This window comes from Protopterus annectens, chromosome 6.part0 (assembly GCF_019279795.1).
Source record: "Protopterus annectens isolate FY-2018-M chromosome 6.part0, PAN1.0, whole genome shotgun sequence".
Taxonomy (NCBI): Eukaryota; Metazoa; Chordata; order Ceratodontiformes; family Protopteridae; genus Protopterus; species Protopterus annectens.
This window is the reverse complement of record NC_056737.1, coordinates 1,547,504-1,561,227: the sequence shown is the minus strand read 5'-3', so window position 1 is coordinate 1,561,227 and position 13,724 is coordinate 1,547,504. Positions and strand designations below refer to the sequence as shown.

The following is a 13,724-nucleotide window of genomic DNA, read 5'->3' as shown; positions in this document are numbered from 1 at the left end:
CTGGTCTGGTGGGACCTGTTGGATGACTTGTTTTTGACATAGCTTTCGTATTTCGGAAGCTGCCTCCACCCTCTGACTGGGTGGAACATCAGGAAGGGATTTCGGAGGTCTTGGATAAGATAATAGGGGAATATGGTAGCCTCTAGTAATGATTCTCTGCACCCACTGATCGTTTGTAATATAAAGCCAGGCAGCTTGGTGCAGAGAAAAACGCACCCAGACTGCTTCCAGAGGAAAGCAATCAGGCAGCACTTCAGGAGCGCTGATACGGTCTACCCGAGAAGTAATCTCTGGAGCCCTGGTTCTAGGGACCCCTCTGCCCCGAAAGAGGAGTCTTCCATTACTGTAACCCACTCTGCCTCTGGGGAAGTCCTCACCAAGTGCGTCACGGAAAGGACCTTGAGACTTCTTGTGCCACATCTTCCCACTCCTCTGGTTCCTGGAAAAGGAATGCTGAGGTTTGGAAAAGCGTAGGCCCATGGCAGACATGGTCTTCCTGTCCTGCTCGCACCTGGCTAATGTATCCTTGACCTTAGCACCAAACAGAGCTGATGGTTTGAGAGGGGCATTTAAAAAGGAAGACTTGGAGTTCGGGAGGTCACAAATACGCATCCAGGCATGGCGTCTCATGACTACGCCTGCACCCGCAGCTCTAGCCACTCCTTTGGTTGCGTGGGACAGCAACCTCATGGACGAATTGGATATTGATTCTAGGGTGGCAAGTTGGAAAGGAACTTTATCACATGCTCCATCAAAACTTGGCCCGTGAGGGTCCCGGAGAGTTTGGAGATGAGATCTCTCTGGAGGCTCGTAAAATGTGCCAAAAAGTTCAGAGACCTTACCGCAAAGGTCGCAGACACAAAAACTCGCTTCCCTAACCTGTACACCGCCCGGGACTCTGTTGGGCGGGTGGACAGCAGAACTCTCTTCCACAAGGTCCTTTTTCTTGGCTGCCACCACCACCACAGTGTCTACTGGCAAACCTCTAGACCAATGGGTTGATCCTCTGGGGGGGAGAGTACCTTATCTGATGATCTGGGGATGGTCTCAGCGGTGTCCGGGTTCTTCTATGCCCACTGCACGATGAGCTTAACCAACTCATCGGCGGGGGGGGGGGGGTTCACCCAAGAAGTAGAGGGCCGAGAGCGAAAGGCCTGCAGGAATACGGATTCCTCCAAGGAAGGATTGGAGGGCTTCCGGTCACCCCTCTGTTTCAAGATTTCCAGGGTGTTTCCAAAGGAACAAACGTGTTGCCAACACCTTATTCAAACATACTTTGGAACATGCTTCAGCAGTTTTTAGGTTTGTTGTCATAGACAGGATAACTCTTCATAGGGGTTTCAAAGTTGGATGGCACCAAAAACTTAACCAAATGGAAAATTTGTGGATAATCAAATTGGGTGGTTTATTCAGACCTGGATTAAATATGTTAGAATAGATTATCTCATGAACTACTATACGAATACGATAATTTAGGGGGTGTCTTATGTACCAGTTCTTCTTTTTTCTGTTTTTTATATAACCATCAGGTCTATTGGTCAGTATTTAGGGGCAGTTATATTGTATTATTGGTTGTCTTTACCAGTATATTTTACAACATATTATGATGTTTCCCAGTACAAATTCTATGTTTTATTTACGTTATATATTAATACAACAACTTTTGTATTTTTGTGAATATATTATATACAACATGGAGAGGTTGTTTGAATCAATACTCTTACAATATTTAGAATGAAATTCATGATAATACATAGAATTTGTAGGTTTATTATGACAAACAATATATTTATATGGGAAGAAATGTTTTTTTCCCCAAACTGTTTCATGTCCCATAATGTTTGGTCATGGTACATACCCCTTACTTTCACAATTATTTGAATGATATTCATGATAATACATGGATTTTGTTTGTTCATTATGATAAACAAATACATTTATATGGGAAGAATTGTTTTTTTCCCTAAACTGTTTCATGTCCCACAATGTTTTGAAATGGTACATACCTCTTTAAATGTGTACTATAAATTTGGTACTCACTAGGGGTTGGGGTTTCTGACTTGTTTTCACATTATAGCATTGATAAAGGCTATAACATAGCCGAAACCGGTATGCTGTTTGATTAAGGGTTCGTATATTGTTTTCTATATGAACTAGTCTTATAATAAAGTTGTTGTCTGGTGGAGCGAACTACACGTGCTGGCTCAATTTTTTGGATTTGTTTCCAAAGGAGACATAGTCAGGGGGTGACCATGGGGAACCTTCCACATCATCGTAGTCCGTATCTTCTGTGAGGGACTCCTCTGGGGAGTCCATGTGTTTCCTCTTACACGCCCATTTCCAAGGGGGTTCTTCGGTGGGAGCATCCGAAGAAGACTCAGAAAGGGAAATACCCTATACAGAAGTTTCCTGGGCCTTGTGCTCTCGGAGTCCTGGGGTGGGTGGCCTTTGACAGCTGCAGCTCAGAAGAAACTGGAGGGATGACCAATGTAGGAGGATTGCTAGAACAAGCACCCTTTCAATCACCCAAAAAGCAGGTCCATCTGAAGAGGAGTGGGAGCCCGGAACCGAAGATGACCATATTGGAACCGGAGTCACACCCTGCTCCATACGGTCTGCCCCTGGGGACTGAGACGCAAGCAAACTCAGGGCGGTAGACACCCTCGGACCTTAAATCAGAACAGACAACACAGTCGGAACCATCACTGGAACCAGAGGTTCCATCCCCTCAAGCATAGGATTGAGGAAGGTTGGGGTTCGACGGAACCGACACCCAAAGTGGCCTCGGGGCCTCAGACACTGTCGTTGTCGGCACAGAAGAAGGGGGTCCTCATGAAAACATTTGATATATGAGCCTTGGAACCGAGGGATCCAAGGGAGGAGAGTATGTAGGGGTCACCTGTGTAACAAACCCAATGCCCGGAGTGGGATGGGGTCTAGGAAAATTTAAAATTCCACTGGCAGTCAGCAGCTGGTCAAAAAGGCGCACCACTTCCAATTCTGAAAGGCTCCTGATGGATCTTACCAATGCCCCTGAGGGGGGAATCAGGCCGGTCCAAAAAGGGGCTGCAGGCTTGTCCGGCAAACGGGTCCCACAGATGATGAGTACGGAGTCCATGGTGTATCACAGGATGGCACCGATTCCAGCTTAGTAACCGGCAACAAAGGAATGATTGGAGCTGAGAATGGGCTCGGAGCCGAGGTCACAACTGGGGTGGAGGTCAAGAACGGCTCCGAAGTTGTTGTCAAAACCGATATTGGAACGGAGATGGGAGAATGTGCCAAAATAGAGGCAGACAAACTGGTCGGAACAGAGGTAATAGTTGGTGCCACAGTCGGGGCAGGCGCCGACGAAGCGACCTTGGTATGCATCATTAGAGCCGAACTCGGAGCAGAGGTGGTCAGGACCGAGAAGGCAGTAGGGTGCTCGGAGGAAGACTTATGGGACTTGTGCTAATGGCTTTTAACCCAGTCACCAGCCAGTGAAAAGGAATCTGAGCGAGGACGTTTCTTGTCCACAGAAGGAGGGGATAAGACCTCCGAAAAAGGCGACGAAAGCAGGCCCTTCAGGATCAATTTATTATGTCGCTCATTCAGCGTCCGCTGACTGAAGCTGGCACAAATATCACATTGAGGTTTCGCCGACAAATGTGAAACCCCCAAACAGTACACACACACTTCATGAAGGTTGCTATTCGGAAGTTTACCACTGCAAGAAGAGCAGTGTTTAAACCCCATAGTTCCCTTCTAAGACATAATAGCGAACACTCACACAAAAAAGGAAAAAGTGAAGAAAGTAAGGAAGAGAGGAAATCCCAACAATGGTATTGGGATACCACATGGGTAGAAGGGCCAACACCAACAAAAGTACAAAAGGAATACCTGTGGGTAGAGCTGAGTGTAGAAAGATACCAAAGAACTAGTAAGAACTACTAACAGGAAAAAAATTCATAAAAACCTGTAAATTTAGAAAGATAAATCACTTAGCTGGAGAGCTCGGTGAAATGCTGCTATATGGCTGCGTGGCAAACAAGATCCGAGGTAACTGAGTGAAGGGCATTGTGGGTAGCAGCTTAGCTCGAAAGTTTTTTTTTTTTTTTTTTGGTGCACGCAAGGTTGGTATATGGCTGACTCGGTTCCGAGGGCTCTGAACCGAACCCATCAGTGATGAATAGGAAGAAGATTAACTTCTTCAGATGTCTAACTTAGAACTAGCCATCAATGGCCGCCTTAAAACATTTTCAAAGAAGCAAGGGAAGAATTAAGAAAAGCTTTATGAATATTTGAAATTGCAAGAAGATAAACATGGATAACTCAAGCTTGTATCAAAAATCTGGGAAAGGTAATCTAAAATGGCAAGCACGGGTAATGAAAAGTGAAACAACCCCCTTATAGATAATCCTAACTAGAAAAATGTGTCCATATGCTCTTGCACATTTTTCAATTAGGCCTCAGGGCAAAAGGATATGGAGGACTCTTGGGAGAGTTGTCCAGTATTCTTCGCTACCAATGTAGCTGAAGTAAACATGCAGACAGCCTTTAGGAAGTAAAGGTCTATGTGAAGCTTGCTACATGGGCAATTCAAGCAAGTTCTGAAGGATCTCAAATTTTTCCCTAGTACAAGAGGCCAAAGCATCACTGTCAAATGGAATGAGATTGAGGCAAAAGCAGGGGATATGATAATGGCTCTGGACTTGCACTGCTTGAGGGGAAATGACAGAAATATGCAGAGTATTATTATATAAAGTTCATGGGAAATCTGCCATAAGAAACCAGGTGAATAGTAGTGGTCATTAAGCCCAATGTTTTGAGGCAAATGTTTCTAGAACTGTGTCTGACAGAGTTGATCGATCTCCTGCCATGGTGAACAGAAGGAATGTGATCTACAGGAAGAACGGCATTCCAGGATAATGCTCAGCATACAACCTACAAGCATCAGAATCTGTGACCTTCCACTACCACTACTTATAATAATGCCAAGGATTGAAAGAGGCCGGGCCTACTATGAAGAAAACAGTTGTTCTAGCACAGTCCAGGTTAGGCAGAGTCCCTCATTGACTCTCTTCAAGAGGAATCTTGATGAGTGGATGGGAGATTGTAGGTTTACCACGGGTATCACTTCTGTGTCACTGTTAGACAGAGGCCCAGTATACTAACCTCGAAAAAGGGCATAGCAAAATTAATTTAAAATGGGTGGCGAAAGCCAAACACATTCTGGCTAGGCTTATAAATGCCCTACGGCAGATAGCCTAGTATGAACCTATGAACCTATAACCTATGAAACTAGGAGATGCTCATCCAGCCAAGGAAATACCCCAATACCTTGCAACCTGTGGCTCACTGCAACTACTGTCATTCATGCATGTAATCTCTCTAGGGGACACGCAAAGTGCAAATTACTGAGCTTCAAATGGATTGCTGGCTCCTACCAAGAACTGAAGAAACATTTCTGATTCCAATGCAGACTGTGTGTGAGTAGGTTTTCTGGAGGCCCAAGTCAATCATCCAATCTCCTTTAAACAAGCAAGGAAGAATACACTCCACCACAACCACACAGAACTATTCCTTGAAAATGAACAGTCTTAGACTGACAAGATCTAAAAGCCAGCCTTAGGGCCCTGGTCTTTTTTTTAAATAAAATTAAGCAGAGTAACATCTGAATTCTCTCTGGTCTTAGGACACCTCGAGTCTCCCTTCTTGATGGATAAAGATGATGTTTCATTCTACACTCCTTTGACTGAGTAGGATGTCAAGTAATGGAAGACAGAATGGATTGGAAAGTGTGTGGCAGGGAATTTAGACTCGGGATATAATTACCTCAACCAATCCATCCTGCATGATGACCATCAATGACAACAGATGGAGGGTTAAGTGACCCCCACTGCCTTCAGAGTTTTTGATAAGCCCTGCTGCTGTTACCCCCCCCCCCCCAAATTAGGGAATGTGGTATCCCTGTTACTTCTTTGTTTCTGACTCCCAAGTGCGAACACATTCTGGAAACTGGGATAGTCACAATGATTTTCCCAGACTGATTCTGCTGGTGATGGTCATGCTTGTATCTCAAATAGCGTAGACTTTTCTGTGTGCTGGAAAAGTTGCACTGTGAATTCACAATGCAAATATCAGGAGCCACAAAGGTTTTTCCTTCATTCTCACTTTCTGCCAGCTTCCCTTTTACTTTTGGACCTGCGAAAGTCAGAAAAAATAACCCTGGAGCACAAAACTGGGTGGGTCAATATAAGCCTAGACCAAGCCAAAAAATAAAAACACTTTCAAACCTCAAATTTCATTGGATACAGGTAGCAGTCAGGTAAAATTCAGATTATCATGTATTTAGAAGTAAGACTCACGAGTACGCCCTTTTGTTTCCTTTCTCAAATTAGTCTTTATTGGATCAGATATTAATAGGCAGACAACCATACTTTGTTTTGGAACCTCCTTGCCATTTTTCTTCTTAAACATCTGCTCACCTGTATTTTGTTGAGACTGTTTACTCTATGTTTTGCCAAAATTGGATGAGCGATAGGAAATCCCTTTAAAACTTTGGAAATGGAGGGCTGAAAACTCTGAGAGAATCCCCTGATAAACTTGCCCCTTTCACCACTCTTTCTGATCACGGCTGCAGCAGATGGGACAAGCAACAAGCACTAAACCTTTATCCAAGGGAGAATAAAAAAAAACATTTATATCATCTGGGAGGTTTGGAGAATGCAGCCATGCAAACCTAAAAACAGTACACCAGTGGTCATAGCCCTAGAAGTAGTATCAAGAGTCGTACACAAACTGTAAAACAAGCAGTGATCTGTGCAACAGAAGAAGCCAAGTTATTTAAAGCAAATTTTTCCTCAAGAGGAAACTACAGATAAAACATTCTTCATACTTTCACAGTTTGTCAGAATAAACTTTAAATACAGTAGTAAGTGCAGATGCCCGTACACTACAAAACACAAACTTCACTTTATAACCACTTTCATTAATAAAAACACATTGGTCTTCTTCAGATACAAGGGTCTCTATTGAAATACGTTTAAATACTAAAAACAATGCTGCCATCTCATGTATATTAGGTATAAAAATATAATCAAAAAATACAGTGAGACCATCAGTTAACCATAAAAATCTAACATATGCATTAAACTACTACTGAAATATATACATGATGGATCAAACTTTAGATCTTTTATATATTAATAAGCAGGTGACAGAAACCCTGTCAATACCTGGGGAATTTTATCTGCCAATGACAATCTGCGGTGGTGGTGCTACGATAGCGTTGTCGCCTCACAGTAAGACGTCCTGTTAGATTCTCAGCTAGAGCGTCTTCTGTGTGGAGACATGCGTGAATGGGCGTACCTTCGTTGAAGGCTGTGCGTCAGGGCCGGCAACTTGGCACGTAAAAATCTACTGCCAATCATTAGTGGACCGGAGTTCCGCTGTGGCGACCCCTAACCGGGAAAAGCCGAAAGACACAACAACAACACTATCTGCCAATGCAATTCCCATCTCTCAAGGTACGTTTCCCAATCATCACCCCTCTGAAACTGTGAAACTCTCTCAAATATCTGAAATGCAAATTTAAAATTTCCGCAACTTATTCGAATGTTTAGCTAAAACGTTATTGGTATCCTTTTTCCTAATCACATATTCATGTTGGTAAATCCTTTCTTTTATAGCATTTATTGTCCCTTCGTTGAAGGTTGTGAGTCAGGGCTGGCAACTCGGCACACAAAAATCAACTGTCAATCATTAGCGGACCAGAGTTCCGCTGTGGCGACCCCTAACCAGGAAAAGCCAAAAGACATACAACTGTCTTCCTAACATAAAATGCTGGGCAAGTACAGCACTGGGCCAAGTAAACCACGCCTGTGGTATTCCAATTGAATTTCCCATTGGGATAAATAGTCCCAGTGTAATTACCCACAGTGAAACTAGAGCCCTCTTGTATAAATCTGCATTGGCTGCATGCTCCACATTTAAACATAGCTTTTGCAGCCATATGTTTCATCCATTTCCTAGGAGGAACCTTTTCAAAAGTGCTCTTCAGGTTAACATCCTTCTTAAATACCACCGAGGGATTCTGCCCCCGTTTTCCATCCAACCCTTGTGTTTTAATATACACGGTCCAATTACGTGTTATGTTCTTCATTTCCTTACTTGCATTATTGTAACCATAGCCGGTTTTAGGCACCAAACCCTCCCTGCGTCGGCTGGGGCCCCCTTGTTCCTGGGGCCCCCAACCACAGCAAGTTATCTTATCCTGATATTTTGTCACATCTGTAAAACCAGCAAAAGCTAGTGCAGCAGTCTTGCATACTTAATAAACTATGAGGGTAATAACTCTTATTTATATCTCCCTTAAAATTCAAAGATATTTCTGGTTGTAGTAACGGTGTTTTGTCAAGTAACAGGCATCAGAATGCCATTAAATATTTTACTACTGACATAGTGCTCCTGGCTTAGTTAAACCCTGCTTTGGGACCTTTGCTCCACTAAAACTAACTACATAGCCAGCTTTTAGTCCCTGCAAAACCATGGCTGCAGGGGCCCCTTAATCATCTTTGTCTGTGTGGGGCCCCACAAAAGCTGCTGCTGATTGGGGAAAAATGAGGAATGAAAAATGCATTAATTTCCTAATTATCCTCTTTAACATGAACAGGGCTGTGATATGACCCTGTTAGGATGAAGATGATAATGAACATGAACAATATAAGCACTAGAGGATCAGCAGCCCAGAGTGACTTACCTCAGTGCAAACTTTGGATTTTAAGAAGAGCTGATGCTTCCGATCATCAGGGATAGTTTCTCTTTCAGGTAGTTTTATAACTAATACCAGAACACCTGATTCTATAACTCAATTTCTTTGCTTAAGAATTCAGTACAATCCCAAAAATAATAGAATAAATGCTCAGAATCATAAATATGTTTAAATATTTCTCTAATTCACTTATAAAGTTACTAGAATAACATATTTTGCATCAACATCTATTTTTGGACAATAAGTATAAAACTCAGATGTCTGGATTAATTGACTGTTTGTAATCCTGAATGATTTACCAGCAAATCAGACTTTTTACGAAGGATAAAGCAAAGTATGAACAAAATCAGGAAGGTCTGTGAAAGTAGGGACAGTGACAAGTATGCATTACTCCTCAATGGGATAAATCTTACTGCTTCTGCTGTTTGATGACTGCTAAACAGCAGTGACTAATCTGGTGTGGCAGTACCAATGTTGCACAAGGCATTGCTGTTTGCTGAAATTAAGTACATAACTAGTACTGCTGTGGCTTATGCATGCATGTTGTGTGTGTGTGTGTGTGTGTGTGTGTGTGTGTGTGTGTGTGTGTGTGTGTGTGTGTGTGTGTGTGTGTGTGTGTGTGTGTAAAAAACATCAATGATTTTTATCTGTGCATAATAATGCCAGGACACAGTCATTATTCTTCTGTGTATCAGTAAAAATGTACCTAACAAGTAATTATATTTGAAAGTAAGACAGAACATATATCACAGAACATTCAGACACTTAGATATTCTTGGAGCCTGGTTGCCCCACTCACCAGACTGTCTAAATGGATAATGGGGACTCCTTTATCATCCTTGACTCTGTGGGGCCCCACCAAAGCTGTTGCTTGTTGGAGAAAAATGTATCAATTTTCTGAATACTGTTTAACCTGAATGGTGCTGAGATATGACCCTTTTAGGATAAAGCTAATAATAGCCTCTGTTTACAACCACACCCATTCTAAAACCAGCCCTGCTCAAATGTGTGTGTGTACATAAAGCTGCTACAGGTTATGGGGCTAGAGATTGTGTGGATATTACATCTTTAATTTTCATCACAGTCAAACCTTAGAGGTGTGCACATGAAGTCATTAAGCTGAGGGCAGTGTTTCTCACAGACCTCAGAGGTATACAAAGAAGGTTACTATAGCTTGTGTAAGAGAGGTGTACTGTCCAGGAGCAACAAACTTGAATATTACTGAAATCATTCTCACAATCACATACTAGGCACATATACATGTGGCTACCTTTGACGGCTGGGGTGAAGAACATGCTATGTATATGTATATCATCAGTCACTTGAAATATATGACAAAGGCAATTTAAATCTCTGCTTTATTCCAGTCTAACACCAGAGGGATGCATAGGCAGTGACTTGTCTTTATTAGAGAGTTAGGGAGGTAGGCAGTATTTCCAGATAACACTTAAATATTCTCACAACTACTGGCTTGTTAGTTTACTGTAAGCTACAATTTTGTCAGCTTTGAAAATTAAGCCTTGGGCACAAATTATGCCTTGAAAGGAAAAATAAGACTGAAATTCTTTTTTCTTCATAATTTTATTTAGGCAACCATTGGAGTAAAATGTTAAAAATGCTCTAAAATGCATCCCAGACCATCTGTAAACCTGTGGCTTCTTGGGCCCTGACTTGAGTTATTTTCTAAATGGTTATTACTGGGCTGTCTTGTTCAGGAAAGGTGTGTTGAAGGATGCAAGGAAAACTAAAGCTGAACCACAACAGTGAATTTCTTTCCTTAATCATAATTTCTGTTCAAGCTATTATTGGACGAAAAGGTTGTGTAAAATGCACTTCAGAGCATATAGAAAGTTATGGCTTCTTGAAAAAGCTTAGAGTAAGGCAAAATGTGAGATAAGGAAGAAAAAGGTAACATGGATGGTATGGGGAGCCCAAAAGGAGAAGGACTCAGAGGAGAGGACTGGGGTGTGTGTGTGTGGGGGGGGGGGTTGAAATGTAGGCCCAGTCATCATTTCACTTTAAGTCCAGACCTGTACATAGACTTGTTGCAATGTATCACTGTTGCAACTAAGTGCCAGTAACTCTAACTGCCCCTTTGTTAGACAGCTCAACATAGTGATAGTGTGATACATAGGCCTGTTGTAATGTAAAAGCTTGTAGCTGCAGGTCTGTCTGTGGATACTGCTCCTAAAAGTTTGCAGCATGAAATAAAAGGTTGCTTAGGATGGATGGCATTGTTAGGATGATGCTTATACTGGAAGTGCCTAGGGGGCCCCCAACTTGACATTTGCTGGGGGCCCCCAAAATGCTAACACCGGCCCTGATTGTAACTACAAACACATGACCTGGAAAAACTGTTTCACTACTAGTGTCACCTGTGCTGGGGGGAACTGTCCCAGGTGCTACATCCAACCCATATTTTAATACTGGTTTGTATCGACCCCCTCTTTCTTTGACCACATCATCAATCTTTTGATAAAATTCAGTGGGTAATCCTCACGAAACATCCTAATCAAGACCTTAACTTTAAGCTAAAATATATTATTCGCAGATACTAAATGAGATAACCTTATAATGTGTTTTGACTACATTCTTCTTCTGCCAAATTGGATGATTGCTATTAAAACTTAAGCTGCTGGAATACGTTGCTTTTCTAAAAACAGTGGGCAAAACTTCCATGTTTAACATCCTTCCAAATTATTGTATCTAATAAAATCAATGGATTCATTATTATATTGAACTTTAAATATTAAAACTTATGTAGTGTTAAGTACTCTAAATATTCACCCAGTCCAAGCAATAAACAGGTCTTCCAAAAACATAGGTAGCTCTTGAAGAAAGTACTGTATGTGGAGTGAAATACAAAATTCCTCACTTACCACCACAAAATAATATAGCAAACACAGCAGTTGCCAATACCCCCATAGCTACATTTTTCTGCTTAAAATACTCCACTTCAAAATTTACAAAATTGTTACTTAAAAACAAATCCATAGCTTCTACAATTATTCAATAGTTCATGCAGTTAATTTTGAACCACTGACAATAGCATCCCGCAGCCACTGTAACCCTTCATTGTGTCGGATGACCAAAAATAAATCTAATATCCGAAGTCAAACATATTACATCATTGAAGGGAACCTGGCACAACATATCCAAAGAATGTCACATATCCTTCAAAAAAGTACAGTTGTGTACACTTACCATAAATGTAGATGTTCGAGTGTATTCACTATTGCAGTCATTACATTTTGGATTATCTGCTTGCAGATAGCCCTCAGCCGATCTGATTATCAAAGTCTTGGGTCCTGCGTCGGTTGCTGTCTCTTCTTCCATGACATCAGATAGTCAGGGGTGTAAAGCATGCAGCTGATGCCATTACATCAGTTTTTCTTGCCCCCATAATGAGAAGCAATTTTATATATATATATATATATATATATATATATATATATATATATATATATATACATATATATATATATATATATATATATATATATACATACACACACACACATATATATATATATATATATATATATATATATATACACACATACACATATATATATATATAAGGTTACACCTCCAACAAAAAACAAATACACCAGAAAGCTTAAATATAGTAAACAAGAAGACAGGTATAGCCAATAGAAGTCAGGGGGCTGAAGGGAGGGTAACCAGGACTGCAACAGTGAATACACTGTAACATTTACATTTATGGTAAGTGTACACAACTGTACTATGTTCTTCATGTTTCACTGTTGCAGTCATTACATTTGGGTAGATTCCCAAAGCTAAGGAAGGGAGGAGGCAACTAGAGAGCATTAGGACCAGCTATTAGGCCCTGCAAGACTGCAGTGGTAAAACCAGCTCTGGAGTTCGAAAAAAATAGGCAAGTGGTAATGCTTGGTGAAGGTATGAACAGAACTCCAGGTCGCAGCTTCTAGGATGTCCCTGGTAGGAACACCTCTGAGAAAGGCTGTTGAAGTAGATGCAGCCCTGGTGGAATGTGATCTTATCCCCTTGTGGTGCTTATAGCAGACATGAATGCAATGGCCAGTCCACTTAGAAATGGTTTGCTTTGAAACGGCCTTCCCCTCTGCCCCTGCAGCAAAGGCAACTAGCAGCTGTTCAGTTTTTCTGAGAGGCTTAGTCCTGTCCAAATAAAAATCTAAGTTGTCTGTGCACGTCCAAAGAGTGCAGTATTTGTTCTCCTTTGTTCTGTGGATTAGAAAAGAAGGTAGGCAAATGAATGGACTGATCGACGGCCACACTGGATACCACTTTGGGCATAAAGGAAGGATTGGTCCTGAAGGACACCCTGTCCGCATGGAAGATGATGAAGGGCTCCACTGCCATGAGGGCATGTAATTCAGACACTCTTCTTGCTGAAGTGATGGCTAGAAGGAAGGCTGTTTTCCAAGAAAAGAATTTCAACTCTGCAGTTGCAGAAGGCTCAAAAGGGGGTAGAGTGAGCTTTTCCAATACAAAGTTAAGGTCCCAGGCTGGAGTATGGTCTCTCCTGGGTGATCTTAAATGTTTGGCCCCTCTGAGGAACTGTTTCAGCAGGGGGTGAGAGAAGAGGGGAGGGCTCAGTATTATAATCTGCTGAAATGGCTGAGGTATGAATTTTAATAGAAGAGAAGGAAAGGCCCTTGTGAAGCATCTCTGTTAAGTACTGAAGAATATGGGGTAAGCTGGGCACAGATGTGCCCATCCCCCGAGTTTGGCTCCAGGAACAGTATATTTTCCACTTTTCAGCATAGAATTTTCTAGTACTAGGCCTCCTTGCCTCCAGAATGACATCCAGCACTTGCTTACTGATGGATGATATTGGTGAGCTCAGGTAATTAGCCAGGCTGCAAGGTTCAGTGTTTGAAGCTGGGGGTGCAGAATCTGGCCCTCTTGCTGGGACAGCAGGGAAGGAGTCTGAGGCAGATGCCATGGTTCCAGCAGTGACATA

General features: G+C 42.0%; 1 protein-coding gene across 2 annotated transcripts in view; it reads right to left on the bottom strand.

The window, feature by feature from the left end:
- LOC122804127 (putative transcription factor p65 homolog) overlaps positions 1-13,724 on the bottom strand; it is a 2,378,992-nt gene that overhangs the window by 1,376,685 nt on the left and 988,583 nt on the right. The gene's annotated exons all lie outside the window — the stretch shown is intronic.